Raw genomic sequence first — 18,194 nt, 5'->3', positions numbered from 1 at the left:
GCAACCTTCTCCGCACGAAAGTCCTGCATCAGAGACGTTAATTGGTACTGCATGGTCTGCAGCAAAGACCACTTAGGGTCTGCAGGAGCAGGTGCGGCGACAGACGGTGTAACTGCCTGAGGCGGTACCGCTTTGCCTCTCTTAGGAGGTGAGCAGTCATCGGAAGACTGCAGCGAGTCCGAACTGACCCAGTGGCTACAACTGGGCCGTTGGACTTGCGCGGAAGGGACCGACTTGCGCTTAAGAGGTCGTGAGACCTTGGTCCATGGTTTCTTACGAGAAACCTCTTCCGCAGACGAGGAATAAATGGGCTCTCTCATCTTTGTGTGGGTGGGGCGATCTTGGGTAGATACGCCCGAAACCACGGAGGGAACGTCTGTTCGCTGATTAAAGCCTCTCGAACCCATTGGTCGTACGACATTGCTTCTCCCCTGGACTTGGGAGCTTGCAAGAGGTCCCGGACTAGGAGGACGACAGGCACGAACAGACGAACCCTCAAGCGCAACACTATCCACAACACTATCACTCACTTTACCACTTCCCACTGCACTTTTACACTTCAGCTCCTTGACGTCCGCCATGAGCTGGTTACGGTCACTAGCCAGGGACTCAACTCTCTCACCCAGAGCTTGGATGGCACGCATCATGTCAGCCATCGAAGGTTCCTGAGTGCCAGAAGGGGGATTAGGAGCAACCACTACAGGGGAAGGAATAGGTTGTGGGGCATGAGGAGAGGAAAAATCAACAGAACGAGATGAACTTCTCCTGACTCTATCTCTCTCTAGCCTACGTGTATATTTTTGGAATTCGATAAAATCGAATTCCGAAAGCCCAACGCATTCCTCACATCGATCTTCCAATTGACAGGTTTTATCCCGACAATTGGAACAAACAGTGTGAGGATCGATAGAGGCCTTCGAAAGACGCCTTGAACAGTCCCTAGCATTACACTTCCTGAATTTTGGGACTTGAGAAGGGTCAGCCATTTTGAATTGGTCAAAGGGGAATTAAAAAACTATCCAAAGTCATCAACAAATAATCCGATATCAAAAAAAGAATGCAAGGATTTATTGAAGAGAAAGCCTGCACAGCGAAAGCTCAAAACTAGAATAGTGTACTTCACCAAATAGTTGTGAAAACAAATCCAGTTAACAACAGCGAATTAGTAGGTCTTGCCGGTAGCACGACAGAGAGAAAATTGAGTTCTTTGTTTACAATGAGTACTGAGTACCTGCACGACAGATGGCGCTGTTGAAGTACACCCCCTACCTGCATAGCGATCGCTGGCGGATTTTTTCCGTAGAGTTTTCTGTCGAGCAGCAGAGCTGCAGCTTATATAATCACCGGCTAAGTTAAATATTGAAAAAATAATAATAATAATTATAAGGATACAGCGGTCTAGGGATAGTTGCAGAGGGGCATAAACACATCCTGGTAGGTAAATAGGTAAGGATACAGCTCCAAGGTCGTTACGTGGGGAACCATCAGTTAGGAAAGGTTAGGTGGGAGAACATTGGGTTAGGTGGTGTTCTTGTGTTGGTTTCCTTATAGAATGTGGTTTTCAGTCATATCTTTTGAAATTTTACACCTCATCCTTCCCAACCAACTACAAAGGCTCCAAGAGCTATTCAGTTATGGGAGTGTCAGTCCTAATATTTTGTTATTCTATAATAAAACTGGAAAAACAAATTATGATTATAAGGAATGGTGCATGGGTATAATCCAAGAAGACTTATCCACCTGATAGCTACCCTTTGGGATATGATTATAGAAATACATGGGAAAACTTTACTAATGAAAAATTGGGTTATATACAGAATAACTACAATTTTCTTTGAAAAATACCTTTATTTCCGTAGCAAATAAATAGTTAATAAGATACCCCCTAATATATTTTACGGTAATGGGGGCCACACCCAGTGGGAATCAGGGGGTTTTGGATGGAGAAAATTTACTGGCTTATCGATAAATAATGGTAAAACTAACCTTTTCTTCTCTATACATTTTTCTCTGGAATACATAATAAATCCACAAAAAAATTGCACAAAATATGGGGATCTTCTTCCCCTGAAATATTTATTTCACTTTTGTTTACATTTCAGATGTCAGATGTTTTTGCTCCAGTTTCTTCGATCGTACTTCCTGCGTACCTTCCTTCTTCCCCTACCATATGACGAAGTTTACCATATCTGGACATGTATGTATGCTGGAGTGTGACATTGGCAGTTCTGTGACACACTCCAAGTTTTCAATTCCTTTGTAGCTGTGTTACATGTCGGCTGTGCAGTATGGAGCTCATAACAAAGTGTAATGGCTATTCTGATGCTATAGCCAAATTTCACTATGATTAATTATCATGGTACTACTGGTCTAGTAAATAATTTTTTAAAAGCTCATTGTGTTACCTCTCAAAGGTTAGAGTGTCTCAGGTGTGATTTTGACTTGGCTTTTTGGGAAAACCAGCAAATTTTTTGGTAAAGTTTTGGATTCAACCAAATTGGGAAATGTATTATATTAATATATTTTCCTAGTAAAGCACGTGATAACAAAACACTTCTTCTCAATACATTATTGTCGCTAATGCATACTTACAGAGAAAAAAAATATTTCAGGAATTGAAGGTCTTGACTTTTTCTAAGTTTAGTGTATATCTTTCCATGGGCACGCAAGGTAGCTCTTGTTCGTTTGTATGTCTGTTTTCATCTTACTTGGCTCCGCCCCATTGCGTAATGTGACAATATTTACTTGAATGCGCATTTGCTCCTCCCACTAATGTCGCTCCTCCAATCTAAATACTACTGGGTTCTTTTCAAGGGTTATTATTGGACGATTCATTGGTCTCTCAGTCTTGTTTCAAGGATCTGTTTTTCGTGCAATATAACATTGTAAACGATACTATTTTGTTTTTTTCCCTATTTCATTATGGGAGAAACCCGTGATTGTCGTTTGTTTTTGGTTTTCAAAAGTTCCGGTTTCTATATTTTCATCACACGTCATTTTACTGTCATGGATCCTCCGGTACGGTTGTGTGAAATATGTCGTTATTCCTATTTTGATGTGATCGGCCGATTTCATGGGAATTATAATGGAACTCCTGAAGTAGTGAATCGTTTTCTAAGGGAGCATTCCGTATTACCTTTAAGTGTCCAGTGTGGTAAATGTGATTCGCCTTTACATTTTCGTGAGGATAGACATGTGTGGTATTGTACCAAATCTGAACGTATTCCAGTACTTGATGATTCAGAAGAGGGTCAACCACAACCTTCCACATCTTCATCGTCATCTTCCGTTTAAGGTAAGAAGTGATTTAACAAAATATATATATTCAAATTTACCCCTGGTTAAAGGGGGGGTCGCACGGGGGCGAAGCCCCCCCCGGTAGGGGTACAGGGCCCCTAGGTTAGGTTAGGTGGGTTTGTTAGGTTCTGTGGTGCCCTGAAAATTACTGTGGCCTTAAGGGGGGGTCGCAGGGGGGGCGAAGCCCCCCCCGGTAGGAGTACAGGGCCCCTAAGTTAGGTTAGGTGGGTTTGTTAGGTTCTGTGGTGCCCTGAAAATTACTGTGGCCATAAGGGGGGGTCGCAGGGGGGGCGAAGCCCCCCCCCCCCCCGGTAGGGGTACAGGGCCCCTAGGTTAGGTTAGGTGGGTTTGTTAGGTTCTGTGGTGCCCTGAAAATTACTGTGGCCTTAAGGGGGGGTCGCAGGGGGGGCGAAGCCCCCCCCCGGTAGGGGTACAGGGCCCCTAGGTTAGGTTAGGTGGGTTTGTTAGGTTCTGTGGTGCCTTGAAAATTACTTTGGCCATAAGGGGGGGTCGCAGGGGGGGCGAAGCCCCCCCCGGTAGGGGTACAGGGCCCCTAGGTTAGGTTAGGTGGGTTTGTTAGGTTCTGTGGTGCCCTGAAAATTACTGTGGCTTTAAGGGGGGGTCGCTGGGGGGCCCTACCCCCCTCCCCCCGGTAGGCCTAGTTAGGGGTATGGGGGAGGGGTGCTGGAACATTAATTATTCATTTATTGCAAATATCATTCAATGCCCCAACACCCTCCCCCCCCCCTTCCCCCACCCAAAACCCCGGTTCCCAAAGGGTGTCCCCCATAATTGGTGGGATGAACTAGGGTATACATAGTAAATCTCTAAATCGGTTGGTTTGCAGTCAAAATAAACGTAAAATTCATTGAAACCACACTATTTCTGATGCAACAAATATATTTTTATTGCATTTTTCCAAATTTGGCTGAAACTAAAAATTTACCAATTTTTTTCTGCAATGTTTCTGTAAAGATTGCCAAGGCAAAAAAAAAAAAACACGGTGTCAATCATAAGGTAAGGAATTATTTGTGATTTACTTCATCATAATGTAAGGATTTATTTGTGATTTACTTTATCATTATGTAAGGATTTATTTGTGATTTACTTTTAGTTTGTGACCTGGGAAGGGGGACCAGGGGATTTGACCCCACCTAGGTCTGTGACCCGAGAAGGTTTCTGACCTGGGAGGCTTGCTCCCAGCTAAGTCTGTGACCTGGGAACTACTAAGTTAGGTTAGGTGGGTTTGTTGCCATTTTACAAATATAGAAAGTGGTAAATAATCACGTTTTGTCATGTTTCCACACACACAAAAGTCCCAGGTTACCACCTATGTCCATCGGGAAGGGGAGTTCCATAACGGTAGAACGGCTGATTAGCAGTGGAAATAAAGGTCAAATACGTTAAAGGCACATCCATCATCTACTAAAGGTTCTTTTCTCTCTCTTAGAAATGTTGTCCCGTGTTGTTCTATAAATTTACCAACTTAAGACAACAAAGTTTGCCAATAAGCTACTAAATAAGCAAATGAATCAGGAACTAGGAACCTAGGCTATCGCATATTCCCACAAATATGTTGGAAACTCAAGGAAAAGAATTAACCAAATTCAAAGGACGGAACTACGTAATTCCGGTGACTATAATACTTACACAGGAGAAACATTACTGGCGTTAATTCTACCACAATTTACGAATTTTTAAGGTACAAACTACAAGCTGATCCAGGTTCAGGAGCAAGGTTCCTCATTGCTCTCTCCACAACAAAATGATTGGGAATGGGAGCAGTGGTCACACTACTAGAAGAAGCGTATTCTTTTAGTAGCCTCGGAGAATTGTATATAAAATTATATTATTACACTAGACCAAATAGTATAAAGTCTAGTCAATTGTTTAAAATAGAAAATAAGAGAAAATTGTGAAATCTAGCAAAACTTGTAAATATAATAATGAAATAGTTTTAGTTATATATTAGTTTTTTATCTAGTCCATATGGGCTCATGTCCCCATTATACATAGCTTATATGGGTATACGGATATATGTACAGTATTGTATAGATATGTGAATAGAAGTATTTTTACTTCTTTTTACTGCCATCTTGTACTATTATTGTAAGTCAAATAATAATTTTGTATATTTTGTAATGTAGCCTACTCTCATCCCCTGAGAGGGATCGCTAGAGTTAATAAAAATCCTTAAATCTTTAAATCTTTAGATGCAAAGCGTTGCAATCTGCACAAAATTCATTATCAGTAGTTACATCCTACACAGACACCACATCTTGCATACTTTTACTTCTAACTTCAAGGGCCTGTCTAATATATCGAGCAACATCTTTAGTTGGTGTTTCTAAATTTCCTAATTCTATGTCATTGCTTCAAAATTTAAACATATGATCAGCTGTATCATCTGCCTCACTACACAACACACAGTCTATCCTTTTCATTCGTTTCTATAATATTATTTCTTTTAATTCTATCATATTCAACCTTATTTTCATAACTATTGCTTCCTTGGTGTTAAGTTCTGCTATGTAATATTTTCTGTCATTACTATTCCTCAGTTTGGTCATCTCTGCTCTATGTTCTTCTATTTTTCTTTTAATCTTTTTTGCCACATTACTTTTTATTTCTTTTTTGAGTTTTTGCTTTCTATACTTTCTTACTTCTTCAATTTTAATATCATATCTATTACATATTTCTATGATAATTTTCCCCAACATTCCCCATATGAATCTCTTATTTGATCTTCAACTACCTCCTTAACAAGTCGTTTGCCATCTAATGATCTGATGTTATGAAAAGGCATCACCTTTTTATACTCTATTCTATTTTAAACTGACCATATTCCTATTTCTGCTATCAGCCCCCAGTAAGGTGTGGTAGAAAACTGTTAAAACATTTTTCATAATTTTGTACTGTATACTATCTAGTTCTGTCATTTCATTTTCTTTTATTACACCCTATGTCTCTATATTTGTAACCATTGTACGTACTACTACTATCTCATAGATCTTTATTCTTACTAGCAATGCCAAATCTCATACTCTGTTACCGTTTCAATACTTCCTAACTTCTCGTACCACGTAGGCCTATTCTATTTTTGCTTCCCTTTAGCTTACGGTGAGACTATGCAACATCCGAAAATCATGATTAATCTTTCTATAGAACCAGAGGTCTTGAAGGGTGTCTATTCTAAGGGAGTATACTGGCAAATAAAAGCTAACTATCTGGCATAACAATAATTGATTGACATTGAAAAAAAAATTAAGATTTTAAACTTCCTGACTAACACAGACTTGTAATTAGGAAAGGATGTAAATAAAATGCCAGTAAATAATTCATCCTATGATAAACTGCTTAAGGAAGCAGGAACCATCAAACATTTCGTACAGACATCAAAGACTGCCGAGGAAATCAACCTGTCGTGACGTCACGCGCGTAGAAATATAGATTAGAAAACAAAAGAGAGGAGATACGAGATGGGTAGGTCAAATACATCGTGAAAAAAGTTAAATAAGAACCGGGAAACGGGAAAGGGCGATTAAAGCAAATCACGCTAGATATAGATAAAAATATTAGGGGGCAATAAAGATGAAGCGTGAAGATAGATTTTCAAATATGTGTAAGGATATTGGAAAAATAACCCATTTCAACTAAATTTAGTTTATTGCCGTGTGTGCCAAGGCATAAAGGGAAGAATCATTTCAATCATCTTAGTGCGAAATAGGCAAGGAGACTGAGCGAAAAATCACTAACCAATTGGGTGTATGTCCAAAGGTATCAGAGATTATATTAATTCAACACGGATAATTCCGTAATCGCAATGGCACCATAGAATTATATTAGATTATTCTAATCTAACTAGTGCTTTGTAAGTTTGTGTGTAAGCCAATCAGGAAAGGAAAATTCTAACATACTTAGGTGTAGGCTACCTGTAGAGTCAAATTCTCTAAGAAAGGAATAACTTCAACTAATAAACTGCAAAACATGTGGGAAAGGAATAATTCAATAGTTTAAATAATATACGTGCAAAGACACAAGAAAATTTATTTAAAACATTCAAGTATCATATGTGAAAGGACATCATGATAGGAATAATATATTTACTTCAGTTTTCTGTGTGCTAGGACACTAGGAAAATAATTATTTCAATGATAACCCTTCAATGGTATATAAGTAAGAGTAGCGTGGAAAGATATATATATATATATATATATATATATATATATATATATATATATATATATATATATATATATATATATATATATATATATATATATATATATATATATATATATATAAGAAAGACAGATGATGAGAACAGAATATGCAATGGAAGATGAAATATCATTGGAAGAACAAGGAATTAATGAGGTGGATAGATTTGAATATTTAGGAACTATGATCACTAATACAGGGTCTTTGAAATTGGAGTTTAATGAAAGATTGAAAAAAAAGCAAATCAGACAATGGCTAGGTTAAATAAAATTTGGAAATCAAATATTATATATCAGTTTCGTAAAATCGGCGTTCGAGTATGGACATGAGTCGTGGTATGACAATGCTATGAAACAACATCCAACGATTTTGTAGATTTGAGAACAAAGCCCTCAGAAGAATATTAGGAGTTAAATGACAGGAGAGAATTAGAAATGAAACTATAAGAGAGATTACTCAGGTGCCATATGTGGATGAGATCATGGTGAGGGGTAGATGGAGATGGTTTGACCATGCTCTTCGCACTCCCCAAGAGAGATTAGTTCGCCAAACTTTCAACTGGGCTCCACTAGGTACTAGAAGAGTTGGAAGACCCAGGTCTACATACCTGAGGACTATGAAGCATGAAGTAGGAAATGACGAATGCAGAAACTTTGATTTAAAAAACCAAGATAGAGACGACTGGCGAAATCTAACTGAAGCCCTTTGCGTCAATAGACGTAGATGATGATGATATATTTATATATATATATATATATATATATATATATATATATATATATATATATATATATATATATATATATATATATATATATATATATATGTATGTATGTATGTATATATATATATATATATATATATATATATATATATATATATATATATATATATATATATATATATATATGTATATATATATATATATATATATATATATATATATATATATATATATATATATTCTAGTGATGGGAATAACACTAGAAGACAAAAAAGGGGTAACATGATACGAGAGCAAACGAAAGTAGAAAATATTTTAATAACATGTAAGAAAAATAAATGGACAAGGTCTGGACATATACAGTAGAATAACATAATGGGTCCCTAGAGATTGCTAAAAAAGTAGGGGAAAAAATGGAAGAGGATGGATTGGCGAGTTAAGAAAGCTTGCGGATGTGGACTTGCATAGAAAGACTATAAACAGAAGCAAGTGGAAGGACATTATTATTATTATTATTATTATTATTATTATTATTATTATTACTATTATTATTAGCTAAGCTACAATCCTAGTTCGAAAAGCATGCTATAAGCCCAAGTGTTACAACAGGGAAAAATAGCCCAGTGAGGAAAGGAGATTAGGATATAGATAAACGGCATAAAATTAAAATGAAATATTTTAAAAACAATAACATTAAAACAGATATTTCATATATAAGCTATAAAAAGACTTATGACAGCCTGTTCAACATAAAAACATTTGGTGCAAGTGTGAACTTTTGAAGTTCCACGGATTCAACTACCCAATTAGGAAGATCATTCCACAGCTTGGTCACAGATGGAACAAAAATTCTAGAGTAATGTGTAGTATTGAACCTCATGATGGAGAAGGCCCTAGTATTAGAATTAACTGCATGACTAGTATTACAAACATGATGGACTGTCATGGAAGATCTAAATGTAAAGGATGGTCAGAATTATAAAAAAAAAAAAAAAAAAAAAAAAAAAAAAAAATCTTATGCAACATGCATAATGAACTAATTGGACGACGGTGCCAGAAATTAATATCTAGATCAGGAATAAGAAATTTAATAGCCCATAAGTTCCTGTCCAACAAATTAAGATGAGAATCAGCAGCTGAAGACCAGACAGGAGAACAATACCCAAAACATGGTAGAATGAAAGAATTAAAACACTTCTGAATAGATTGATCACCGAAGATCGTAAAAGACTTTCTTAACAAGCCTATATTTTGGGCAGTTGAAGAAGACACAGCCCTGATGTGTCTCTCAAAAGTAAATTTGCAGTCGTGAATCACGCCTAAAATTTTAAAAGAGTCATACAAAGTTAAAGAAACATTATCAATGCTGAAATCCGGATGTTGAGGTGCCACGGTCCTTGACCAACTTGCAATCAAACTTTGAGTTTTGTTAGGATTCAACTTCATATCCCATTATTTGCACCATGCATTAATTTTAGCTAGATCTCTATTAAGGGATTCAACAACCACAGATCTACATTCAGGAGATGGAATTGATGCAGTGTGTAGCATCACCTGCATATGCAACAATCTTGTTTTCTAGGCTAAATCACATGTCATGTGTATATATTATGAAAAGTAATGGGCTAAGAACACTGCCCTGAGGAACACCAGATATCACATTCCTATACTCACTATGGTACCCATCAACAACTCTTTGTGATTTATTACTTAAAAATTCAATAATAACGCTAAGAAACGACCCCCCCCCTACACCCAACTGTTTGAGTTTGAAAACAAGGGCCTCATGATTAACATGGCTAAGAGCAGCACTAAAATCAAGCCAATCATCGAACTTCCTGACCACAATCAAGGGATTTCTGTACAGCATTGATGATTGTAAGAAGAGCATCACAGGAGGCAAGGCTTTTACGAAAACCAAATTGCAAACTAGGGAACAAATGATTACCTTCAGCAAACCTATTAAGCCGTTTAGCCAAAAGACGTTAAAAAAAAACTCTAGATAATATGGGAGTTATGGAAATTGGGCAGTGATTACGCACACAAGATACTTTATGTTTCAAATTGCCACAAAAACTCTTCACTGCAACCTCCACGCTCATCGCATTCGGTGTGGCCAAACCCTCAGTGACAAATCAAAAGCGTAGACATGGGGTCTTTTAAATTCTTATATAAAGTCAGTAGGTATTCAGACGCGTGAAAACATCAAGTTTTCATATAAAAATTTATTGGTTTAATCCTTCATAATTAAAGAAGAACAGGTTATCACAATTATTAGCATGTTTTTTTTCCGATGTTAACATTGGTGCTATATTCCTTCCGAGGAACAGTCAAAAGTGTGACATTAACCCATGTCCCAACCTTTAGTTTTCCTTGTCATCTAGACCTATTCATCTTCACTTGAAACTGATCCTGGCCTGATTTGCGTAATTATCCGTGTAGTCTGGCATATTCTTCACACATTCTCCTCTGTCCTCATACACCTAACAACACTAAGATTACCAAACAATTCGTCTTTGCTCAAGGGGTTAACTACAGAACTTTAGTTGTTCAGTGGCTACTTTCCTCTTGGTAAGGGTAGAAGACTCTTTAGCTATGGTAAACAGCTGCTCTTCTAAGAGGACACTCCTAAATCAAGTCATAGTTCTCTATTCTTGGGTAGTGCCATAGCCTCTGTACCATGGTTTTCCATCGTCTTGGGGTAAAGTTCTCTTGCTTAAGGTTACACTCAGGCACACTATTCTATCTTATTTATCTTCCTCTTGTATTTATAAGTTTATGCTGTTCTTAGAATATTTATCTTAATTGTTCATTACTTCTCTGGTAGTTAGTTTATTTATTTATTTCCTATCATCACAGAGCTTTTTTCCCTGTTGGAGCCCTTGGTCTTATAACATCCTGTTTTTCCAACAGGGTTGTAGCTCAGTAAATAATAATAATAATAATAATAATAATAATAATAATAATAATAATAATAATAATAATAGTTATTGTTTAGTAGTCACATATCGATGGGCTTAAGCAAACTAAGGCCCACTGTAGAGATTTGGCGTCTTTAGAATGGTCTTATTGCTTGCCAAACTATTTCTCTCCTGATTCTATTTCGAATGTAGAATCGTTGACGCAGGTAGACAGCACATAAAATCAAGAGGTGCTTTTACTTTAAGGAACAATCTGCGGTCTGATGTTACATAAAGGGTCTAGTGCTTTCCCATTCACCTTGTCTTTTTGCCAAGATGAGTTGGTAGCAGACTAGGAGCTTATGTTTTCACTGGTAAAAAAAAAAAAAAAAAAAAAAAAAAAAAAAAAAAAAAAAAAAAAAAAGGCTGATATTCATGTCATTATATCATTGAATAACTATACTTAGCAATAAGTAAACCAGTTGTAAATATTTAGATATTTTGCTTGGAATGTTGTTCTCTCTTTCCTTTTAATTAACACACGCATATATATATATATATATATATATATATATATATATATATATATATATATATATATATATATATATATACATATATATACACACACACACACACACACATATATATATATATATATATATATATATATATATATATATATATATATATATATATATATATATATATATATATATAGTATGTGTGTATGTGTGTGTGTGTGTGTGTGTACTATCAATCACAATGCAAATTTTCTTTATCCCTCCCCTCATTGTAAGGAAGTTGAAGCCAGTTGTGAAGAGCTGCCCATCGAACGTGTGCAATAGTTCGTCCGTAGCATAATGTCAGTTCAATGTATAGCAGATTCTGGAATTCCATGAATGGGGCACTGCTAATTTGACAGCCAATTGTCAGTTTACAACCCGTTACTTACCCACCCACAACCCATCCTCTCTCTCTCTCTCTCTCTCTCTCTCTCTCTCTCTCTCTCTCTCTCTCTCTCTCTCTCTCTCTCTCTCTCTCAAGATTATTCAGTTGAAGTGGCTATCCTGGAGGGTATTTAGCCCTGCATGGAGTATCACCTCCATGTTGACCATTTTTCTGACTTTTTTTTTTTCTATAGTCTATGGGTTTGATCAATCATTTTATTTACATGTCCTTAAAGCAGGACTGTTTTTGTTATCATTCTAGTTAATTTAGTTATTAAGTATGATGTATCTTTTTTCATTACCATTAATTCTTATGCCCTTTGGAGACGAGCAAAATCCGGGACCAATACGTCCTAGATTTCGTCAATGTCGTCTTCTGTATTGCAATATTCGTGGTCTTCATGCAAATATTCGAGACCTTACATTTTCGTCCAGACAGTATCATATTCTTTTGTGCTCGGAAACTTGGGTTTCTAATATGAGGCACTCATCTGATCTCCTTACAACTGGTCTTAAGAAGCCAATAATGTTGAAATGCAATGCAATCCCTAGTGTATATTAGGACTGAGTACCCTGCTTCTCATAAGTCCTACTATGAATGTGGATGCCATGAGATTTAAGTAATAAAAGTTTGTGGCAGGCATAACTACTCCTATTTGTGTTCGATCTACCGGAATCCTGACATGGATGATTCTATCTTCGATTGTCTTCTTACCATTATGGCTAAGACACAAGATGATAGAAAGGCCTCTTTGTCTTTGTTGGTGATTTCAATGCTCGCCATAGGGAGTGGTTAAATTCTGTTCCTCCTATCGATCGCCATGACTTAAGAGCTTCAGACTTTACCTCTGAGCAGATAAGTGAAGCTACTCACAGGTCTGGTAACTGCTTGGACCTCATATACACCGACTCCCCTAGCGTTATAATAAGTAAGGTTGGTTCTCCAGTTGGGACATCTGCTTGCTTGCTGTAGATTATAGCCAACAGTTCTCGTTGGCACGGGCCATTCCCTTGGTCGGCCCGTAGGAAGGTGGGGACATCTGATTATGCATCGATTTCAATAGTAGTAAAGACTGAGCAGCCTGTACCTGATGTATCTTACTCGTGTAAGATTTATATGAAATGTGCCAGGCAATCATGGGAAGACATGATGAGACTAAGCATCAACATAGAAGAGATGAAGGTAAATGTACAACAGATGTCTGGTTTTATGGATATGATAACTACTCAATACACTAATATGCGTCAAGAAATTGTTGAGCTGAAAGAAAATCTTATGGAATACGAACAAGAGAATGTGACCAAGACCACATATGCAAGTAGGTTGAAATCAAAAAAACACTTTGGTTATAAAATCTACGGAGGAAAATACAAAGGCTTCAGAGATCAAGAAAACTATCATGAAGAAGATAACCACGAATGTCGAACAGGTCAAAACCTCTAAACAAGGCCACTTGGTAGTTAATTTTGCGGATAAAGCTGGGTTAGAAAAGGCTGAAAATTACTTAGAAGAGGTCAAGAATGACATTAAGGTAGAAGTAGATAAAAAGGATCTACTTAAACCGAAGATCAAGGTCTGCAATATTGTTGAAAATGAAGATGATATAATTGCCAGTATAATGGAGAAGAATGAATGGTTGAATGATATATGTGAAAATGAAGAGGACTTTAAATTGATCAGGAAGTTTAAATCAAGACAAAGCGGTACATTACATGTCATTATAAAGTGTAGTCCAACTATCAGGAAAGTCTTCCGTAAAAGGAATGATAGAGTATATACCACGCTTGGAGGATGCTGCAAAATTTATGATTCCTACAATGTATTTCAGTGTTATAAATTCCAGGAATTTGGTCATACTGCCGAAAATTGTAGCAAGACTTAGGTATGTGCCAAGTGTAGCCAGGAACATCGAACCACGGATTGTACTGTAAATACGTTAAAGTATCATAACTGCACAGTGAGGAATTACAATGATACGAATCATAAGACATATGATGATAACTGTAAAGTATACAAGGAGGAGCTTACCAGGATAAAAAATAGAACCAATCATGGAGTCTAGCCCATTGGTTAAGTGTGGTCTGATAAATATTCAATCGGTGGGGAATAAAACCATAAAGATTAGAAATCTTATTAACGAAATGGAATTAGATTTATGCTTATTAACGGAAACTTGGTTGCAGGGAAATATTAGTGATAACTCAAAGATTCAGGAGATGGCGCCGTGTACTCACGATTTCTACCACGTACCAAGAAAGGACAAAACTGAAGGAGGAGTGGGTGTCTTCGTGTCGAAAACCTTCTCTAGGGTTTCTATCATGAATGAAATAGTATTTGAAACGTTTGAATATATCTATTTAAAACTGACAAGAAACAGTAAGGTATTGAATATAATATCATTATATAGACCACCAGGGAGTAATATGAGGAAATTCATTGAAGAATTTAGTATTCTTGTGGGTGTGGGGGACGATATTAAAAATACATTAATTGGTGGTGACTTTAATTGTTGGGTAGATGATGAAAACAATTATAAGACTAAAGAACTCAAGGAAGTATTTGAGATGTTTAATTTAATAAACAGTGTTTCAGTATCAACGTCAGTAGGTGGTCATACACTCGACTTGGTCATATGTGGAAAAGATTCAGACCTAATAAGAAACCTTGAAGTGGAACCAGATTTTGAGATCTCAAAAACACATAAACTCATCACTTTTGATGTTAATATAAATTGCACCAGAGAATTGAAAAAAATGGATCACATATAGGGAACGGGAAAATTTTGATGCTGAGAATTTTATTGAAGCTAGTGTAGCGCAAATGCCTTGTGAGAACATACAATGTGAACATATGATAGACAGAGAATGTGTTGGGTGTTATACCAAGAAATATAACGACAATTTTGGAAAAAATGTACGATACCATGTGTCCCATAAAGAACAAACAAATAGTTGTACGCGAACATGTTAGATGGTATAATAGTGAGCTATTAAAGGCAAAAAGACACAGACGTAAGATGGAAGGTAGATGGAAAAGAGCCAAATCCTCACAAGCCAGAAATCTATATGATAAGGCCAGAAATGACTATAACATCCTGTTAGAAAAAAAAAGAAGAAAATTCTACAACGGCGAATGTAAAAAAACCAATAAAATGAAGGACTTTCACAAAAACCTAGATGATTTGATGGTATTAAAGAAAAAATATGTCTTGCCTGACAATGTTTGTGCAGAGAGATTTGCTATATTCTTCAATGAAAAAATTGATAAAGTCTATAGAGGTTTCCCCCAAAATCACTTGGAAGGACAGTCAGCTATGCCAGTGAAGGAGGGAAAGAAGTTAATAAAATTTAAGGAAATAAATATGTGCGACTTGTTAAAGGTTATGAGAGAGATGAAGAATACATATTGTGGAAACGACCTTTTCCCAAACAGTTCAATAAGTGAAGCTCCAAACAAGCAAGTTGTATATAATATTTACATGAACATAAATAACCTAAGTATATCACAATCCTGTTTTCCTAGCTGTGAAAAAACTGCGTTGATCAAAACAATTTACAAAGGAAAAGGTGATGTAAACGAGCTAAATTCATATAGGCCCATTTCAAATTTATCCTACATGTCAAAGCTTATTGAAAAAGTTATAAGTGAGCAATTATGGGCGCATATTAATGAGTTAGAGGTATTCCCGGAAAATCAGTCGGCCTACAGAGCTAATCATTCTACAAAAACTACCTTATGCTCAATAATGAATGATATGATAGGTCTTCTTGATGAGGGAAAGTGTGGAATTTTGATTATGTTAGATCTTAGTGCTGCTTTTGACACTGTTGTGCACGAGTACTTACTTGAGGACTTAAAGTCTATTGGAGTGACTGAGGATGCACTGAAATTTTTGCGAAGTTACTTAGTAAATAGGAAGACTATTGTAGAAGTTTCTGGAAACCGATCCAGTGAGAGAATTCTTATGAAGGGTGTACCACAGGGTAGTGTTCTGGGCCCTATCTTGTTTAACATATATACTATCGAGCTATCACACATCTTGAAAAAAACAAAAAGTGGGCTTTAAACTATATGCAGATGATACTCAGTTTTATCTCTCAATTTCAACAAAACAAGATACTGAGAAGAAAATTGATGAGATAATGACTGAAATAAAAACATGGATGCAGAGGAAAAAGCTCAAATTAAATGATGATAAAACAGAATGTATGTTTTTTGGCACAAAGGTGGCTTTAAAGAATTACCAGTTAGTTCAATGTATAAAAATTGGTGATGCTGATGTTGGGATTGTGCCTGTTGTGAAAAATTTGGGTGTACTGATAGATTGTAATTTGTCAATGAGGGACCAAATTGTGAACACAGTGAAAGTGTGTAACTATCACCTAAGAAACATAGCATTTATTAGAAAATATTTACCAGAGGGCAGTACAAAAATTTTAGTAATGAGTCACGTAATATCAAGGCTTGATTATTGCAATTCTCTGTACTACAAATTGCCCAATACACTACTAAGAAAGCTTCAAAATGTGCAAAACCGGCCGGCTAGACTGATAAAAGGCATTAAACTAAGGGAGAGAATAACTCCTGCATTGATCGATCTACATTGGTTACCTGTTAAGGCTAGAATTAAATTTAAAATTTGCTTGTTGACTCACAAAGCACTTACAAGTGATAAGCCTAAATATCTTCGTGATTGCTTGGTCCCCTACCCTGAAGCTACCAGCGCCGCTGTAAGAGTTAGACATGCTGATGACCCACATAGACTATTCGAAATTAGTGTGAATCATGCAATAGGAGGAAGAACGTTCAGTTATGCTGCACCAAGACTCTTTAACGACCTTCCACTCGATGTCAAGAATAGCAATAATGTGGCAGCTTTCAAGAAAAACCTGAAGACTTATCTTTTTAGGAAGTGTTATAATAGTGACCTGAAAACTATTAAACCTGAATACAAATGCTAGCGAAATAACGGATAATGATACAGAGCAAAATATTAACTGGAAAGAAATTATTTTTCACACACCAAGGCCCGCCTGAACAGACCTTTAGTGTCTGATGGAGGGCGAGAAATAAACCCGTAAAAGTAAGTAAAAAAGTAAATCTCAAGCAGACTGGAATGGGATTTTGAATGATCTTTTGGGCTTGAATTGGTCACAATTGTATATTATTATTATTATTATTATTATCATTATTATTATTATTACTTGCTAAGCTACAACCCTAGTTGGAAAAGCAGGATGCTATAAGCCCAGGGACTCCAACAAGGAAAATAGCCCAGTGAGGAAAGGAAAAAGGAAAAATAAAGTATTTTAAGGACAGTAACACCATTAAAATAAATATTTCCTATATAAACTATAAAAAATTTAACAAAAGAAGTGGAAAAGAAATAAGTGAGAATAGTGTGCCCGAGTGTATCCTCAAGCAAGAGAACTCTACTCCAAGACATTGGAAGACCATGGTACAGAGGCTATGGCACTACCTAAGAATAGAGAACAATGGTTTGACTTTGGAGTGACCTTCTCCTAGAAGAGCTGCTTACCATAGCTAAAGAGTCTCTTCTACCCTTACCAAGAGAAAAGTAGCCACTGAACAACTACAGTGCAGTAGTTAACCCCTTGGGTGAAGAAGAATTGTTTGGTAATATTGGCGTTGTCAGGTGTATGAAGACAGAGCAGAATATGTAAAGAATAAGCCAGACTATTCAGTATATGTGTTGGCAATGGAAAAATTAACCGTAACCAGAGAGAAGGATCCAATGCAGCACTGTCTGGCAAGTCAAAGGACCCCATAACTCTCTACCGGTAGTATCTCAACTGATGGCTAGTGCCCTGGCCAACCTAGTGTTGATCCTGTAGTCGCTTTGAATGAGAATCTAGTCAGCATAACTGATAGGTGTATCCCTTCTCGTGTACGAAGGTACCGAGTGAAGAACAAACCATGGTTCAATGATGATTGTAGACGTGCTTATTTGGAGAAGCAGGAGACCTCTCATCTTTGGAAGGGTAACAGATCAGATTTGACCTGGAATAACAACTCAGCTTAGAGCTTTTGCTCAGAGAGTTACCATAAAAGAAATTCTTTCTGTTACAACCCAGGAGCAT

The 18,194-nt window shown here is 36.7% G+C and overlaps 1 protein-coding gene across 3 annotated transcripts in view; it reads right to left on the bottom strand.

Moving 5' to 3' along the window:
* Positions 1-18,194, bottom strand: part of LOC137631762 (uncharacterized) — a 334,578-nt gene that overhangs the window by 244,960 nt on the left and 71,424 nt on the right. For 2 of the 3 annotated variants that reach the window (XM_068363704.1, XM_068363706.1), the window contains exon 1: positions 4,948-5,059. The exons of the other annotated variant lie outside the window; for it this stretch is intronic. The gene's annotated coding sequence lies outside the window, so the exon portion shown is untranslated. Of the gene's footprint in view, positions 1-4,947; positions 5,060-18,194 lie in introns of those variants that run through there. 3 annotated transcript variants of the gene reach the window in all.

Source organism: Palaemon carinicauda, chromosome 40 (assembly GCF_036898095.1).
Source record: "Palaemon carinicauda isolate YSFRI2023 chromosome 40, ASM3689809v2, whole genome shotgun sequence".
Lineage (NCBI taxonomy): Eukaryota > Metazoa > Arthropoda > Malacostraca > Decapoda > Palaemonidae > Palaemon > Palaemon carinicauda.
This window is presented reverse-complemented; position numbering and strand designations above follow the sequence as displayed.